Consider the following 18,759-nt stretch of genomic DNA (forward strand, 5'->3'; position numbering starts at 1 on the left):
ATGATAGACAAACGGTCACACCATACTACATGACCTTCAAGATTTGCTATCTTTCTATCGATGTGATTTCACTGCGGGTTTTTCTATGATGAATTTTCATATATCTTTCGTTTTGATTTGTTATATCCCATAAGAATAATTGTCTGCCCTTACTTTTACATTATTAGTATAAAGATGTTTTGGTATGTTAAGCTGACTCTAATTTCATTTTGTCTAGCTGTTTTGGTATTCGATCAATCATTTCATTATCCTGTGATGTAACTATATTTTTGTTCCTACTTCTTAGCCATGGGATAAGTTTTGACTCTTCTGGATCAAATGTTGCACGAGATTGTATTGAAGTCACGCACAATTTCCCTTAAGGTGAATACCATATTGTGACTAAAATTAACTTGTTTAACGCTAGAACTTAGTACAATTGTGTCAATTTAAGGGAAATGATTTCCAGTAATATTTATATTATTAAAATATTTTCATACATGGACGTTGAGAGTGAATTTGTGATATATTTTATTCTCATGCAGATTTATTTTTGGTTTTAAAATGAACTCATCAAAGATGAATATATAGGCCGCATAGAATCATTTCACAAGGATAATTTACATCAGTCTCTCAAAGCATGCTTTAAAAGATATATAATTTTCTGTTGGATCATTTTGTTTTTATCGTTTGCTGATGTTTCGCACACAAATATGAAGATTATATTTTTTTTAAGTCAGTATGTTTGCATTGCTGGGGTGTCTTATGTGTTATGTAACGTGATATTTAATCATTATACAAAATAATCAAATGTCAATAGTAATTTATCGATGTTGAAAACTCGACAATCCATTTTGAACATACAAACAAGACCTTAAAAAAATAACTGATGGATTTGCTTGAAATCCCCCCCCCCCAAAAAAAAAGCGAGACAGGTATCTTAAAACTTTGAGGCATATATATCATATCGTGGCAGTCAACTACTGTGTGGATGAAACTGTTAAACCTGTGCAACATTAATTAGTTAATGGAAATGGGAAAATTGTAATAGTCAAGTTTGTCATAGATCTTAGTTTTAAATAGTGCATCTATTCCAAATTTAAGGAAAAGATCAAGGTATGAAGCTGACTATCCGATTAATAAAGTTCACTGTGATATATAAAATTGAGAGTTGAAATGAATACTATGTCATAGAGATGACATCCCGACCAAAGGACAGATAATAGCCGAAGGCCACCAATGGATATTCAATGCAGCGAGAAAATCCATCTCCCGGAAGTGGTCCTCATGTACATCAGATTCAATTACTCGCTAAAGTTTTAGTTTTTGAGCGACAGGACATTTTAGATAAATATCCTAACATGAACCTGAAAAAAGTGGCGAGATGATGTATCTTTTCGTTAATTATTAATCCAGGATACTCGACAAATATATGATCGATCCAAAAGGCGTTTACAAGATATCGTGGTCAGAGTTTTCTTGATGAAATGTGTTGATTTTTTCGTGACCTTAAACAAAATTATTAATCTCTGATTCATATTCAGAGGAAAAAGCACTGTGTATATAATGAGAATATGGTGTCGATAACCAACATTGAGTGTTTCGAATAACTCCTCATTTTAATTAAGCTTTTCGTTATTGGATTTAGACATATTTTCTAGTTTTTATTTTGCTATTATTTTGTTTATTTCATATGTGTTATATGTCTCATTGTGTTACAAATAGCGATTTGATTTTAAATCATGAACTGATTTAAGGAGTTTCGTATGATACAAGTTTACCGTTTGTTGATAAATATAAATGCGTCATAATAACCAACGGTTATGTCTGTAAAACTCGTTTTATTCAGTCATGAGTATAATCTGATAAAGAAGCAAAACAAAAATGTCGATGATTTTTTTAATTTTAGAGTGTGTATTTGAGTTGTAAGTGATGAAGGATATTTTTGATCATTTTATTGATTTTTAAAACTCGGGTTTGCAGTCTGTCGGAATTATTTAGTTGGTTAGCGAAAAGGTCCAGTTTGCACATCAATAATCTACTTAAAATTATTTTTATTGCTACAGTAATCAGCTTTCGTATGATCATATGATTTCAGGTGAACTTCATTTTTATGCTCATTCTTTAATGTCGTCGTTTTTCTCATGGTTGGTATAAACTGATTCTTTAAATAATGTAAACAGAAAAAAGAATCTCAAGTTAAAATTTATGTATTGTATTTTTTGATTCAATTCCAATCTGTAATGCGTTTAAAATCTCCTTCAAATTTATAATATTACAAAAGTGACATTAAAATGTACTCCCCAATTTGGTTTTCGTAATATCAAAGAAATGATTGGCCTTTGGTGTTTCTGGTCTTATCAACTTTTGCTAGCGTTAATATGTAAATCCTTTATGCATTGCATTTAGCGGATTTTGATACTAATCATTGATAGATTGTTGTACTCAACAGATAGACAAATTCCATTGGGATTATAGGTAACCTCTATTACCTCTCCATATGTAGGTGGATAATTGTGTTTATAGTTTTGTTTTTGTTGTATCAATTCGTAATAAGCATTTCAATTGACAATTCTATAATTACAAATCATGAAAATGTGATAATGAAAGTTATTAAGACTTGCTGTCTCTTGTGTGTGCAATATATCCTGTTCAGGGGGTTTGGTACCATTATAGACAAGAAACATGTACACTGCTTCCAGGTTTAACTAAGTCAACCGCATTGTATTTTTAAGTATTTCAAGTAGATGTTATATAGTTGGAGGCATCGACTCACATCTTGACACGATTGAAAGAATCGGCAAATGTTTGAAAAGGTGTTGTTACAAGATTCAGTTCTGAAAATGGTATGCAAAAAGTAAAATGGCAAGAACACAGAGCTCTACGGACAATAAAAAACGGAAAGTCCGTAAAAATGTCATATTAGTATCCTCTGAACTATTGCATATTTTCTTGGAAATCTCAACAAGCTGATATATTTTAAGATACTTATCACATAATTAGATGTGTCTATTAAGTTCATGTTAAACACTTTAGGGCTATTTAACTTGATCATTCACTTGTAAGTGTTTTGATCGTTGTAACCCGGATGACACTACCAATTATATATCTTATGAAACATAAATTAATCGTTTGGTGTCTTCTTAACATCATTTGAAAGGATATGTCGAATAGAATGCAAAAATTGTTTCCTTGCAACAGGAAACCTGAGGACCGTCATAGAATTGTTGAAATGGGGTTTACCGCCAAACGAGCACTTTTCTTACTCACGAATTTTAAGACTGGATAGTAAAAAGTTTAAGTGGTCATTTTCTATAAACAATTAACCCTTCCGATAGCTGATTAAAACTAACGACATAGAAGGGTTCACATTTGACTTTTGTGGGACCTACACATTTTGGGATTTTGAAATACTAAGGATTTCTACCTCGGGAATATATTACCTAAACTTACCTGGCAAAACCCTTAGGAATATGTGCTCTTCAATGATCTTTAATTTCGTACTGTAGTTGGCATCTTTAACTTATTTATTCGAGCGTACCTGATATGTATTTCGTATACCAATCACGAGTCTGGCGTACATACTTTTAACCCTGAAATCTATGATGATGTTACCCCGACACTCACAATAAATTTAAAATCAGTTTTTTAATTCAAAGATTTGGTGATTAAAGTTAGATTAAACATTTATCAAATAGAATATAAGAAAATAGATGTTAGATTTTTCACCAAAATATTCCCGTATTTGATTATATCTAGTGATAATGATTGAATGATGTCTTACAAAATATTTTTTTTCAATTTGAAGCCTACCAATGCTGTCAATGATAATCATCAAACTATATAACAGTAGGATACCTTTGTTCAAAAGTCATACATCGATTGAGAGAAATAAATCTGGGTTACAAACTAAAACCAAGGGAAACATATCAACTATAAGAGGAAAACAATAGACACTGGAGTGCAACAAAAACCAAACGACAATGCAACATACATATACCAAAACGATCGTTATCTTAGAAAATGTATCAATGTGCCTAGAAGACAAATTCGACGCGAGTAATTAATCTTTTGGATATTGTACATGCACTTTATCCCCCCTTCTCCCCATTTTTTAAAATATAAAATCAATCCAATAAAATATCAGCAGTGTAGCTACAAGCGTTATATCATTATACATCATTAGAAATGTCAAAACAAGGTCTTTTTGAACGAGTCAAAAATATGAATTTAGTTGATGCTGTCGTTTTCTATATGAAAGCACATTTGTCAAATTGATGAAAGAATATTAGAAAGGCATACATTTAAGATTAGCTAGTAGATCGGACGATGCAACATGTATTCACTGAAAAGTCGTGCAATTTAACCATACTTAGTAAATCGACAAGCATTTAGTCAATCTATTACACATAATGTCTCGTACTATAAATATGTCATTGGTTCTATATTACTTAAATACTGTGATTTATGAACAGTTCTAATATTCTTTTTAATGTAAAATATGATTAATTTATAATCTGGATTAAAAGTATAAAAGCATGAATTTTGTGACTTGCATATTTCTATGGTTAAAGTGTAAATATAATTTAGTATATAATCCTTACTTTTCCAATACTATAATTAGAATTAAGACAAAGTGATTTTAATACATCACGAATATCGAAATTTCTCTGAATATAAAATAAAGCTGTACTTTTACATGATAATATTTTATCTGATGCAGACAAAACGTTAATTTAAGCTCTTTTTGCAAATTATTCCATCATCATTCATTAGTGATACTGTTGATTAAGCTTACAGTTAATAATCGATCAGCCTTGCCTTGTTCAATCAATGGTTATTTAACATTTTAGTCTTTTAAATATGAATTATATAACGGTGTTGTCAATGATTGTGCTTGTTTTTATTAAACTAAATTGCAATATTATGCTAGATAAAACAATGTTGTTTTATTTTCAAAGCGTTGGATTATTTTTTCATTATTACTTGTCTCAATTTATGGGCTGTCTTAGCCCTTAATGTATTCCCTAAGACGTAATCTCTTTTTAGCTTCTTCTCAACGGTTTTTTTTTTTTTTTTTTTTAAATCTATCCACTGTGAAATTGTGTAAGTCGTTCATATAAATATATGCGCTCTGTTTAAGATAGTGCAAAACTGTTCTTGATTTGGACTAAAATTGAAGTCATGAAATTAAGGAACATGTTATTTTATTTAAAATTACAAATACTTTTGTTCATATTTGACGAAACCGTATATATACCATGAACTCTAATACCATACACTTCGGAGGTTTTGTGAATTTTAAAACAAGCTTTAACAAAAAAAATAGTCTTTACAAAATGATTGCACAAGGCAGGTATATTACAGTTGTTAACAATTCGGACCGTTGGTTAATACAGTCTAACGTTTAATTTTGTAAAGTTATATCTTTTTAAATTTACGTTGGAGTTGGGAACCGTATATGGAGTATTGTATTTTTGTTTATACGTTTTCTGATATCTACTACCTGTTTGTTATTGCAAAATAGTCACTTAACATATATTTATTATGCATGATATATCCAACGAAATGAGTAGTTGAAGGAAAGCACTAGGTATTTCCAGTCTTGATTGGAAGTCTATCATAACGAATAAAGGGAACCATTGAAAAGAAGAAATAGTTCCAATGCTAATTTTCGATTAAATAACACTTCAGAGAAATGTTTTGTCAATAGAAATATCTCGATTATATTGAAATGATTTTAAAAAACCAACATAATTAGAGTGGTTCCATTGAAAAGAAAGATAGTAACTACATCTTTCGTTACTCTTAAGAAAACAAATTTGATCATACCCTAGTGATATCATTTGGATTTTTTTTTAAAGGAACGGTACTAAACAATATACAGGATAACATAAGGAGATACCTTTAAATTGAAAATTTGAAGAAAATAAACAGAAACCGTAGTGTACTTCCTCGTATATTTGATAAATCCATTTTCGATGACATTATTCTTATAAGATTTCACATAACTTAATAACATTAACAAGTTTAACAATGTATAAACCCTTTACGGTCTGATTGGATATTATATAGTTTCAAGATCACCAATTAATTAATATAGAAAGCACAATTTATAGACAGAGTGAATTAACAAATAATAACTATCACATTATCTAGACAAAAATGCTGTTGTAAAAATTAAGTATTCCATTCCATTAAATTCTACAAAGTACCAATTACTCTGAGGAATAAAATATTTTATCAAATTTGTTTGATCAAGAATATTATGTAATAATAATGTACTATATTTTCTATGGGCAACAACGATATTTCTCGCGGACATTTATCGTTGTAACTTAACATGTTATGGATAAAAAGACATAACAGAAATATCCTCTTATGAAAGATAGCGGTAAAAACAAGGTCTTACAATGTTTAATATAGATTGCAACAGAGCTTTGTTCAGACAATAGCAAAATATTTCCAGAAATGTTCATACAGCTATACTATAAGAAAATCAATTAATCGTATTCTGCATAATTAGTTATCAAAGGTACCAGGATTATAATTTAGTACGCCGACGCGCGTTTCGTCTACATAAGACTCATCAGTGACGCTCTTATCAAAATATTTATAACGCCAAACTAGTACAAAGTTGAAGAGCATTTAAAATCCAAAATTCCAAAAAGTTGTGCCAAATACGGCTAAGGTAATCTATGCCTGGGATAAGAAAATCCTTAGTTTTTCGAAAAATTCAAAGTTTTGTAAACAGGAAATTTATAAAACATAACCTTTGTTTTTTATCGCTCTTTTTCGTCTATAAATCGTCTTGTATCTGAACAAAACATTTACCACGGAACATAAGCATCCACATAGCATTATTATCACAACTTATGGTAGACTGGTTCGACTATCTAGATCAATGTTCATATTACATATTTCATATATATGTATAATTGATGGCTCAACTTATAATGTTATATATATTATAACATATTTTTGTAACATAAGCTTAATATTTTAATTGATAATTTTAAAGAGGAGGCATGCTGTAAAAAATAGTATTATAATTAATACTAATAATCTATGTTTTTGTTTTTTCTTCAATGCTACATGTTTGTAGTGTTTAATGACTATCGTTTTGTAATTAATATGCCACTGTCTGTTTGTTTGTTTTTGTTGTATATTTTAGTAACAATCCTATTGTTTGGATTTTAGACTAATAAAATTCTTATTCTTATTCTTATATCATTTATAGAACAAGGTGATTATATAGCGGAATCCCAGTCTAAACGGATGGTCGTTCTCGTGAGTTTAATTTCCGGCTGAGGACTGATAAAACACAGGCACGCGCACAACGTTGAGATAGTTAAAATCACAGAGGGTATGTTTCTTTTGGGTTATGGGCAACTTACAATAGGAAAACTGATTTCTATAATATTGTGTTTATCTTAATCTAATCATCTTTAATGTATTTAATATAGGAATCTTCACAAGTAAGATTTTTCATGACCTAGAACAAATTTACAAAAGTATGCAAGTAACGTTTATCAAAAACTGCGCAGTTTTTTTTATATTACAGTGATATGCAATTTTACTCATTGCATTTAAGTGTTTACAAATATATATCATGACTCATTTATAATTGGTTCAATCTTAGATGCGCATTAAGAAACGTATGAAAAACAGACCAATTCAATAATTTTAATATACATAAATTAAGTTACTGTATAATGTGAATATATTGGTAAATAGTATATATGGAACGCCAAAACTGTCTTGTTATGACCATTTTCATTATATGATGTGCATTTACCTTTATATGATGTGCACTTGTCATTATATGATGTGCATTTACTTTTACATGATGTGCACTTGTCATTGTATGATGTGCAAACACCTTTATATGACGTGCAAATATGCTTATATTATGTGCAAGTATCTATATATGATGTCCAAACATCTCTATATGATGTGCAAATATACTTATATGATGTGCATAAATACTCATATGATGTGCATACATACTCATATGATGTGCAAATGTTCTTATATGATGTGCAAACATACTTATATGATGTGCAAACATTCTTGTATGATGTACAAATATCCTTATATTATGTGCACATATACTTATATTATGTGCAAATGTACTTGTATGCTGTGCAAATATACTTATATAATGTGCAAACATCCTTATATGATGTGCATTTTCCCTTATATTATGTGCAAACATCTTTATATGATGTGGTTGTGTCATTATATTATGTGCTTGTAATCTTATATCATGTGGTTCGATTAACTTCATTATATGATGTCGAAACGTCATTATATGATGTGCTTTCATCGTCGTTATGGTCAATGAACATGATTACGATAAGAATGATTACTGTCTACGTCATAACTGATTCCGATCTGCTTCTGCAGAATTAATATAAACCCGGATCAAATATGTAGCTATCGTCTGGAAAATGATTGAGATGTAAAAAGAAAAAAACCTTAACATGCTTGTTTCGAGATTTAAGATGAAAAAAATCACACCAGATATTATTGGAAAATTTTCAAATTGTGAATTGCAAAGTTTAGTTTTAATCAATGGGTCTACAATAATGAACATACGAGGTTTGCAATAATCGGCATACAGTTAAAGTTATTAAATTAAAGAAATGATTCTTTTATGCCATGCTCTATGCTCATTGTACTAGGCTTATATTTGACAATATCTTTATATCTTGCGTTAGCGGCTTTTGTTTTTTAAAGAAGTAAATACATGAATTTCCAGTATGTTCATTGTTTTGTAAAGTTTGCTTTGCTGATCATTTTAGCTGTGGAAGTTTGTCTTTATGTATCACTTTTCTGAAGAAAGACACAAAAATGGACAAAAACCGGACATTGATAGGGTAATGACTAATATGATGGACCGGTCATTTGCAACACCCATAAAGAGGGGATAGGAAGAAATTCAGGGAGCCTTTAATTTTGATTTTTTTTTAAAATAAAATGGTGGTATTTAATTGTTTATATTTATAGATTTGACGCAGTATAATGTTTTTGCGATGTGTTCGTTGTCCGTAAATACTTTGTTGCCAGACAAAAACTTTTTAGAAATAATGGGCCAAAACGGCACTTAAAACAAGCAATTCTTATGGTTCTTTGATATGCTGAATCTAGCAATATATTTAGATTTCGGATATTGGACAATATAATAGGTATAATTGCCAAATTTCAACTTTTGGAAATCTTAGACCACATTTATTATGTGTCACAAACCTATGATGTGTCAGATATTGAATGATAAATTAATTCAAATTCAGACCTGTATAAAGCTGGAATGGTTATGTCCATACTTGCCCTAACTGTTTAGGGTTTGACCCTCATCGTATTCTGTCCCCCCCCCCCCCTTCCCCCCAGTAAAAATAATAGTTTCGACTCGAAAGACGTCAATTTTACGCATAGCTCCGCTAGCCTCATCTGTTAAAATCTAAATCCTTATTTTTTCAACAAATACTTTCTTCTAGCAGAGTATGGTTTCATCTGAAACTAGTAATATTGAATGAAGGTGTGATAAATATCAATGAGACCATAACCGGCATATCCAAATTAAATTCAAAGTCGCAAACAACTTCTACACTTGAAGTTTTAGATCCACTATTGATGTGCTATTTTAAACTTATATAATGCAAAAGGAATTTAATGTGGTTTTTTTTCGTTTTGTTATTACGAACAAATGTATTGAGAAAGGTGTATGTAATTGTTCTCTGGTGGTTTTTTTTTAGGGGGGGATGTAAAGTTTATGTCTTTGGAATGATTGTGTTTTTTCCCCCTATTTCACGGTAATTCCTTGGAAAAAAATAGAGGAATTTCCATCTTTCCTACCCCGTTCCCACCACCAATGATGAAAATGACAATAATTATAATATACTTATTTTTAAATCTGTTCTTACAATATAAAAAAAAAAAGAAAAGAAGATGTGGTATGATTGCCAATGAGACAACTCTCCACAAGAGACCAAAATGACACAGAAATTAACAACTATAGGTAACCGTAAGGCCTTCAACAATTCAAACGAGAAAACTATTTTGCTAAGAAAAGGTTTCTCTATAAATAAGTATCAAGATAATAGGCAATAAAACAACAAAACTCATAAGGGCCAAAATGGGACCATAAAACTTACCATAGAATATATTCAGACACATTGCACTATTATTATTTTAATCTATTGAAGTTGCCGATAAACGCAAAATATTAAAAGTCACCGCCGTAAATCTTCACTTAGAAAAATTGAAAACACAACTCTCTATCTTTCAGAGACCACCAGGCCTCAGTAAACAAAAAAATAAATACAGTGTTTTTATGTTCATTCAGACACAAATCTAATTAAAGTACAGATATTGTGTGTCCAAGCTATGCTTACGCGGATCTGAAAACGCTCCATTCTATTTTCTGTTTAAAGACCATTGGGATTCTTGGTTTTGTCGGATTTATATACACCTTCAAAAATGTGAAGGCTGAATTTCATTGGCTGATGTAATATTTACTAGAACAAACAGTATCAAAGGACTGAAGTACTGAAGATCGGATGACCGCAAGTTCTCGCGGATGGTCACACGCACTTGTCTAAAAGAAAATTACATCTCAATACCTGAAAGTGAGGTTAATTTACAGAAATATATTTTTTCTGAGACAAGTTCGTGCTTGGATGATGAATAAATGACAGGGAATTCAACCTCACTATAATCACAATTATATTGTAGTGATACAAATCAGTATACTCTGGTTTGTTGTTATATATTAAATTAATACTTGTATATAACAGTTACATGTATACATAATTTTGATTCAAATGCTATAGCATTCTATTCTACTATTCTAATAATAGTGCAGTGCAAGTGCATGGTGAAAACTCATCTGTAATAATTCGGATTTTCTAATAGTTTGGATTTATGTAGGCATTCATTTTTCCCGCATAAACGTTCTTGAGATATTCTTCCGCATGCGTTAACACAAAAAACACAAAAGTCAAAATATCTGTTGCGACAATACATCGGAATGCCCTCACGGTCATCGTGATGTAAACATGAAGTGTGGGCAGGAGGACGTGTACTTCCTTGTTCCAGGACAAACATATTTTTCGACTTTAATGAAAAAACTCTTTTTTTTTTAAATAATATGGTTATTTTTTTGAATTTCATTATTGTTTTATTTTTTCTCTCATTTTCAATGGAAACAATTATTTTGATTCCCTCCTGAAAAAAGATAAAATATCTTTCAAGAAACTTGGAATCAAACATTTACAAAAAACATGCCCCCCCCCCTTTTCCCCCGCAATCACTCCCCAAAAAAATCAATGGTCAGTATCTTAGCCCTGTTCACGGAGTTGTATATCTGAACGGCTTTCCTTTTATATTATGGGTAACTGTCTAGTGGCGGTGCTTTCATGGTAGCATGTTAGCATCTAGTGTTAATGGTCGTAGGTTCGAATTCCGGCCGGTTCAAAACCAAAGAATTTAAAATTGGTATTTGCTGCTTCACTGCTAAATTAAGGAGTAAAATCGAAGACTTGTTCGGCTCGGAATCAGAATAATCTGTCCGGGTAACACCGTAAGGTAAAATGGATTTCTACGAAGTAGCATGTTAAAAATCCGACTCAGGGTGTCGGTCTATTACAAAACAGGTTAATATTCATTTCACATTAATATGTTCCCAGACGAATATGCACCTGTCCCAAGTCAGGAGCCTGTAATTCAGTGGCTGTCGTCTGTTGATGTGTTACATACCAGTATTTGTTCTTCGTTCATTTTTTGTACATAAATAATGCCATTAGTTTTCACGTTTAAATTCTTTTACATTTGTCATTTCGGGGCCTTTTATAGCTGATTATGCGGTATGGGCTTTGCTCATTGTTAAAGGCCGTACGATGCCCTATAGTTGTTAATTTCTGTGTCATTTGGTGTCTTGTGGAGAGTTGTCTCATTGGCAATCATACCACATAGTCTTTTATATATATTGAGAGCCCAGGTGGTCGTGTGGTCTAGCGGGACGGCTGCAGTGCAGGCGATTTGGTGTCACGATATCACAGTAGCATGGGTTCGAATCCCGGCGAGGGAAGAACCAAAAATTTGCGAAAGCAAATTTACAGATCTAACATTGTTGGGTTGATGTTTAGACGAGTTGTATATATATATATATATAAATTTTCCGCTGGACGTCAAGCACACATTCATTATCATGTAAGTGTTCAATAAATGCATGAAAACATAATAAAAAGATGCAAGCAAATGTCATGCACCGAGTTGAAGGTCATCCCATATCTCCTTTAATTCCTTTGGGGGGGGGGGGGGGGCTCGATGGCCGAGTGGTCCAAGTATCTAGCCTGTCAACACTTACATGTAGGTTGTGAGTTCGACTCCCACACGTGGCAGGTAAACTCGACTCCAATCTCCATTGAATAGAATTATTAGTTTTCCTACCGAAAGTCGGTTGTTCTTTCCGGGGACTTCAGCTTCCTCCATCAATATAAACTTACTGCCACGAAATGCCACATGTTAATGTTGAAAGTGGCGTTAAAAAGCAATCAATCAACAAATTAATCAACCAATCAACCATACCGGTATAATTATATATGCAAGAGAGGACAATTTTGTAGCTATCGTTATAAAATATTTTTTAAATTGACTTTGAGTTCATTGGTGTCTTTTGCAATGAATAGAAATAGGAAGATATGATATGAGTGCCAATGAGACAACTCTACATCTAAGCCATGATGTGTTAAAAGTAAACAATTATAGGTTAAATTACGGCCTTCAACAAGGAGCGTTTACTCAAACCGAACAGCAAGCTATAAAAAGAGCCACACAATTTGTTTTGTCATATTTCCGCCGCTGCCGAGAAATTCTTCAACTAGTTCCTGCATTAATTGATCTTAATCTTCCGCCGAAATGTTTGAAACGTTAATTTTTGTTAAAATGCACTGTCTCACTTTATCTTAAAAATGCACTTTCGCTTAAAAGATTTAAAACGGAATAAGTTAACTGTATGCTCATTATTGTAGATCCCGTATATTCATTATTGTAGACCCATCGATTAAAATTCATAATTTGACAATTTTCCATCAATATTTGGTGTGATTTTTTTCATCTTAAATCGAGGAACAAACATGTCAAGGTTTTCCTCTTTTAAGATAAAATAAGATTTGATCCGGGTTTATATCAATTCTGCAGAAGCAGATCGGAATCAGTTATGACGTAGACAGTAATCATTCTAATCGTAATCATGTTCATTGACCATAACGACGATGAAAGCACATCATATAATGACGTTTCGACATCATATAATGAAGTTAACCGAACCACATGATATAAGATTACAAGCACATAATATAATGACACAACCACAACATATAAAGATGTTTGCACATAATATAAGGGAAAATGCACATCATATAAGGATATTTGCACATCATATAAGTACATTTGCACATCATATAAGGATATTTGCACATCATATAAGTACATTTGCACATCATATAAGTACATTTGCACATCATATAAGTGTAGTTGCACATCATATAAAGATGTTTGGACATCATATAAAGATGTTTGGACATCATATGAATATACTTGCACATCATACAAGTACATTTGCACATAATATAAGTATATGTGCACATAATATAAGGATATTTGTACATCATATAAGAATGTTTGCACATCATATAAGTATGTTTGCACATCATATAAGAACATTTGCACATCATATAAGTATGTATGCACATCATATAAGTATATTTGCACGTCATACAAAGGTGTTTGCACATCATATAATGACAAGTGCACATCATATAGAGGTAAATGCACATCATATAATGAAAAATGGTCATAACAAGACAGTTTTGGCGTTCCATAAGTATATGTCATGTTATCGATTCTGATACAAAGTACTACTTCCTTAAACAAAAGTTATTTTGAGATACACGACGAAATAGAAACATTTTAAGTTGTGTTATCAGAATTTGTTAGAACACGTTTTTCTGAGAATACAATCATATACTACCGAGTAGTTTCAACTGTCAACTACAATGTATACTGTGCATTTGTACTTCAGAGATCTGTGCATAGGAATATCATTACAAGATTCATTCAAGAATTATACTTTTGGCAGCAAAACCGAATATTATAAAAGTGTTTTAAGAACTCTTTTTGTATCTAATACATGTAAGAGGATATTTATGTATAATAATTGTTTGAACTTCACTGGAAATCAAAATAAAACGCATATCGTAGATTAGCTTGTTTATGATGAATAATATTACTCAAATAATTTGTCCTTTATCAAAGAGTTTAGTTGACAAAGGGAAAGTGTATATGACTTGATCTTATCAAATGCAGATCAAGGATTTAAAAGGGGGAAAACGAGACAATGCAATGTTTGGAATGAGACGAGTAAAACAACTTTTCTGTAGTCATATGGATAGAGCTCCATAAGTAGCAATGATAAGGTGCCCAAACCCACTTCTAAATCTGCCTCTGCTAATGTGATGTATACCTAACAGTTTATGAATTAAAACTTAAACATAAGAAATTATAGTTTAAAGGTGACAGGTGATGTTATCAAAGGTACCAGGATTATAATTTAATACGCCAGACCCGCGATTCGTCTACATAATACTCGTCAGTCACGCTCAGATCAAAATAGTAATAAAACCAAACAAGTACAAAGTAGAAGAGCATTGAGGACCGAAAATTCCAAAAACGTTGTGCCAAATACGGCTAAGGTAATAACATTAACGATGCCAATTTTCCCGCACCAGATGCGCATTTCGACAATACATGTCTCTTCAGTGATGCTCGTGGTCAAAATATGTAACTTCCAAAGCTTATATAAAAGATGAGGAGCTATATTCCAAAAGTTCAAAAAAGTATAGCCAAATCCGTTAAAGGAATCAGAGCTTTGCATGAGGGAGATACATTCGTAATCTATTCCTGGGAATGGAAAGTTCTTAGTTTTTTGTGAAATTCAAATACATACAGGAAATTTATAAAAATGGTGTAAGTCATTTGATGCATTGGTTTTTAAGTTTTACAGACAGTTTGAGCATTTGAAACTGTTACAGTATATAAGTTCGAAATTATGTAACTTCACTATTCAAATAATTTACGAGAAAAAGAAATGGCCTAGTAAAAGCTAAAAAAAAAAACTTTCAAAAGAAGGAAAAAAAGGAATAGTTTGAATCATGCAGGAAACAGTTCACATAAAATCCTAGCAAATGATATAAGCATTCGTAGTAACAGAGAAAAAGAATAGTCAATCCGCAAAAAATTCTCCTTGACCCCCTTACCGCTGGAATATTCAATGTTTGTCCCCTGATAGAAGATAATTACCATCAATATGTTTCACTTTATTAAAATCTTTCTTGAAAACAAAGATGATAGAGGTATGAGAATGCAGTATAGAAATTGAATCTCCTCATGACACGCTAACAAGCAATCAAATCATAGATACTATTTTATTCTACTTTTTTTGGATTAAATGTAAGTTGTAAATTTGACAGCAAATTGATACCTTATGACATGTTGTTTTCATTTTTCTTAAGAACTTTATTTATGACTTAACACCATTCATATGACGTGATGGAGGTCAACATAATTTTTGTTTTCAACATTATATCAACATTTGTTTCTTCATTGACTCCTTTTCGTAATTGCACATGCATCGGTTTTAATATGTTATGTAAGATTTCACCTTTGATGAAATGAACCGTCTGACACCATATTTAATTTATCGTACTAATATACTTATCCCTTGCTTTTTACTCAAAGCTGTTTGAAGTTGACTTTTTTAATGTTATTTTTTATGCTGTACCAATGATAGATCACAAGTGAAGATAAGGACAAGGATTTTCGTGTTATCCTGGTGCCATGGAATCAAAATATTATAAATCAAAGCTATTTTATAATGATATACATAATGAATAGATTTCATTCTTCAGTTATTTAGGGTAATGTTTCGCTCGTATAAGTCTTTCTGTACAATTTAAAACAAAAGTAAAAAGCATTATCCCAAAACAGGTACGAAGTCGTCAAGTTGTAAAATAAATCGTATTTTTTCAGTAAACCAGTCTCTTATCGGACATAGCGTTGTTTTCATAAAGTCCATCTGTTGTATTGAATGAAGTCGTTTGATTGCTTAATTTTTATAGTTAATATATTAGACATAATTGTGGCTTATAAATAATAAGTAGGATAACAACGATATAAATGGGTCAATCCATAAAGTCAAAAAAGAATAACAAAATCAATATTGTTGAGAAATCAAAAAGAAGAAATTAGTTTCAGTGTAATATTATTAGAATATTATATTACTTTGGTGATTAACTTATTGTGTTTTACGCCCAGCGGCAAATATTAAACACATTTATTGTGATGAAATGTAAATATTAGATGAAAATATATGATACCCTAGCAATACACATCATTCCTCTTGTGTGTGTAATTCGACCTACAATTAAACGTGTACATATCAGACCGTCGTTGCGGTAGCTGTTGTGTTTTGTAGAAAAAATAACAGAGATTACCCGAATTTTTTATCTGCATCGAAATGACCATCAGTTGAATTGATGTTTGAGGAAAAGACTTCGAAATGCACTTTTTATATGGTTTTTAATATTTTTGCATATTGACTACCCACATGTAAATAATGTAAAGAATCAGCTGACAGGATCATTTTTAATGGTTGTGGGATCTTATGTTCTTTGAGGAAGTAAATTTTATAAACATGTATACTTTGAGTTATAAAAATCACAAGTCGAGCAAAAAAAAAAAAAAAATCAACCCAAAAAAAAAAAAAACAACAGAATAAATATAAAAAGCTGTCTTACAAAAAAGAAGAATATATAATATGAATCCAAAAATCAGATGATTCTCCTTTTATATTGAAAATCAACCAGTTGTCCTTTGAAATATACATATGCGTTTGTGTCATTCGGTTGTTGCGCTAAAACAAAACAAAACATGTCTCAATGAAAGGGACACTATTTAGTTTAAACATATTTTATTTGCAAAAGTAGCAAAAGGGATTGGACACAAGTAATAACAACATTAGTGACGTCCTCTCCCAATATAAAAATAACAACAAAGTTCATTAGATAATGACGAAAAAACATAGTAGGAATGCATGTACAAACAAAATGAATTTAAAAAAAAATACAATATAATAAGGAATAATACAACAATATTTGATACATCCAAACGGTTTAACCCCTTTCCTGTTTCTATAAAAAATATTACAATTATCCCTTGAAACAAACATTTATGTACGTTATGCGTAACTTCGACGGTTGTGCTATATTATAATTTTATTATAAAAATTGATTCTTAATAAAATTCAAGTTAACATATCCGAATAGTTGCAATAAATAAAATCTGCCCTTTTCTTTCTTATCATTGGCAGCAAATACAAATATAACAAAAAAAGATCTTCTATGAAAAAAAGTATTGATAATTTAATCACTGACAGCTTCGTCAGTGTTGATTAGATGGCCATATGTTAATACTAAAATCTAAAGGGAAACCGACTCCAGTATATTATAATGGTTCGATTTATTCGAAATATATTAGTGTAAGTGTCTATCAAATGTAAAGTGACTGCTCAGTATTTCACTATAGGGAATAAGACATACAGTATATACTAGGATTAAGGCTCACAATGACGCAGTTTGTGGGCCGACTTTATATTAGATTAGTGCAATGCTTATACTGATAAAAAGGTTGAAAACTTCTTTTGGACTTTTTTTACAGTTCGTTCACTTCAAAACATTGGAACATAAAACACAAACTGTGTACACACTATTTACACCAACTGCACAACGATTATCCAAACAAATATGGTTCAGCAATATTAATCGTCGCAACTTGTGCCACATTAATTTAGTACATTTATATTCCTTTAAATGCAAGGTATAATGTATTAATTTTGAATTGAACAAAAACCTATTTTCAAACAAATGTAATATTACCAATATGGGACATACATCAATTAAAATAATCTGAATTAATATTACAGAAATTAAGTTCAAAAGCTCAAAATATTCAGCTATGATCTAGTGCCTTTGAAAAGTTCACTGTTTTATTTACGTAATCTGAGGTGGGGGATGGGGGCTCCATCTTATTTAGGAAAACATCTTATTTCTTATAGTTTATATGTTTCTCTCGGTTTTAGTTTGTAACCCGAATTTGTTTCCTATTTATCGATTTATGACTTTTGAGCAACGGTATACTGATGTAGCCTTTATCTAGAACTGTTTAGAAATCTTGTTGATTCCTTTAGGTTTTCAGAAACGACGGTGGTATTTTAGTTTATTATAAACTTACTGTTGTATAAGTCTCTTCAAACAGGACCTCACAACCCCTTGAACACAACTTGTTTCTCCTTTTTGGTTTATGTCCATTTTTATTTGAACTTGATATAGATAGCCTGTTGCAATTATTGTTTGTTTTCCATGGCAGTTACACTAATCATATGCAAGAGGAAAACAAGTTTAACTTTAAATCAATGATGTAGTTATAAGAACGAAGGTGATGAAGAGCAGGACATTTTAATTTTCACTCTAGTATGGTACGATAGACATTTAAACTTGCAATATGTTACCTAGGGACCCTACAAATAGTTATTGTAAAGTATGTCTATATGTGCACAGATCATGGCATTTTTGCACAATAGTCAGATCAAATTTAACATACTCATTAGGTTGCTAGTTTAACTATATATCCTGAACAGCAAAACAATCCCCTCCCGAATCA

General features: G+C 31.2%; 1 protein-coding gene across 4 annotated transcripts in view; it reads left to right on the top strand.

The window, feature by feature from the left end:
* The window catches only part of LOC139495802 (prostaglandin E2 receptor EP4 subtype-like), a 37,718-nt gene that overhangs the window by 12,259 nt on the left and 6,700 nt on the right, over positions 1-18,759 (top strand). The window contains exon 2 of one of the 4 annotated variants that reach the window (XM_071284179.1): positions 7,220-7,345. The exons of the other annotated variants lie outside the window; for them this stretch is intronic. The gene's annotated coding sequence lies outside the window, so the exon portion shown is untranslated. The remainder of the gene's footprint in view (positions 1-7,219; positions 7,346-18,759) is intronic. 4 annotated transcript variants of the gene reach the window in all.

Source organism: Mytilus edulis, chromosome 1 (assembly GCF_963676685.1).
Source record: "Mytilus edulis chromosome 1, xbMytEdul2.2, whole genome shotgun sequence".
In the NCBI taxonomy this organism is placed as follows: Eukaryota; Metazoa; Mollusca; class Bivalvia; order Mytilida; family Mytilidae; genus Mytilus; species Mytilus edulis.